Consider the following 1,546-nt stretch of genomic DNA (forward strand, 5'->3'; position numbering starts at 1 on the left):
ACAGAACTTGGGCTTTGACCTGATCCAAGATCAAACAAAGTTTTTCAAAAACAAGTTACTCTAAAAGGTTTCAGAAAACTTGTCAGCATTAGGAGAAGAAGAAGTGAATAATGAAGATTTTTTTTTTTACATTGTAGGAACTGAGGATACAGTGAAACAACTGACTGAAGAGAGAACAAAGCTCAACATAATCTTGAATGGTGGGTAACATTACCGAGGTGTTAGGACAACATGAATTTGCATCAGTTTTTGTTTTTTATCAAACTTAGAATACGTGCGAAAAACATTAAACAAATTAGAACCAGCTAGACTAATAGTACCTCAAATATTGAAGGATTATTCAAATTTGTATTTTGATTTGTGAATGATGTAAGGAAGGAAATGAAAATACACTTCGGCAGGACATTTATAAAATAAATATTGTACAAATTGTGGTTACAATTGGTTAGGATACCTTTATTATTTACGTTAAATTGTTTTAAACAATGTTCAGCTGTCTCAGCTTTGCCGCTCTAAACCTGTAAACCAGAAGTCACTTTACACATGGTCTGCAATATCGCCATTTTGTCTGATGTCACCCTGAAAAGGGTCTATACCAGCAGTGTCCAAAGTCGGACCTTGAGGGCCGGCCTCCTGCTGGTTTTCCAGAAATCCTGCTTTATCTGCTGTTGATTACCTAGATCAGGTGTGTTTGGCCAATAAGGAGCTTCAATAGCAGCCTAGTTGGAAAACATGTAGGACACCGGCCCTCGAGGACTGACTTGGTCAGTACTGTATATCCTCCAACTGTGTCCCATCTCTTCTTGACAGTGTTTCCAATATCCACCAGAACCAAGAGGTGTTTGTTACTGTTATTGAGAACTTTCAGACGCTGGTCTCCTTTGAGGTGGAGAACTCCCGGTGGAGATGCAAAGAAAGCAAATAATGAATTAGAAGAACTGGTTTGAACATAGATTATTGAGCAAGGACAGAAAGGTGCTCGTGTCTCCAGGGAAATTATTCACATGAAAATGAGGAGGATTTATGATTGATGGAGGATGTTTCAAAGAGAAAAGAAACCGCCACAGCCAGTGATACGCATAATACAATGTTGTCATTGTTTCAATAATTCCTGAAATGTTTAACTGATGGTTTTTTAACTTAATGCTGGTGATATATTATACTATATATGCAGCATTGAGGTGATCCTACTGGACCAGATGTTTAGTATTAAAATAAAGTGTAACAGCAAATCTGATCGTATAAAGAATATGGACATGAGATGCTTTTTTCTGAACTGTTTTAAAGGCATCAGTGCCACCAACAAGAATCTGACAAAAGAAAAAGAAGGGCTGGAAAAGAAGCTGAAAGACGTTGGTAAGGAGGAAAGAATTTCAGTTGTTTGCTATTTTTACACTTCAACAAGAACCACTTTGAAAGTTAAGAAATGCACTTCATTTGATTGAGTTGTTATTAATGCTTTTCCTTTTTTTATGAAAGAATTGCAGCATTCCTCCCTGACAGAAGAAAACAACGAGTTAAAGATGAGCAATTTTAGTGAGTAAAA

At 36.7% G+C, this 1,546-nt stretch overlaps 1 long non-coding RNA gene across 1 annotated transcript; it reads left to right on the forward strand.

The window, feature by feature from the left end:
• Positions 1-137: 137 nt before the first annotated feature.
• LOC118598583 lies at positions 138-1,546 on the forward strand. The gene is made up of 3 exons (XR_004947628.1): positions 138-200; positions 1,288-1,356; positions 1,480-1,546. It is a non-coding gene; the product is annotated as an uncharacterized LOC118598583 (long non-coding RNA).

The sequence above is a fragment of the Oryzias melastigma genome, unplaced genomic scaffold (genome assembly GCF_002922805.2).
Source record: "Oryzias melastigma strain HK-1 unplaced genomic scaffold, ASM292280v2 sc05184, whole genome shotgun sequence".
Taxonomy (NCBI): domain Eukaryota; kingdom Metazoa; phylum Chordata; class Actinopteri; order Beloniformes; family Adrianichthyidae; genus Oryzias; species Oryzias melastigma.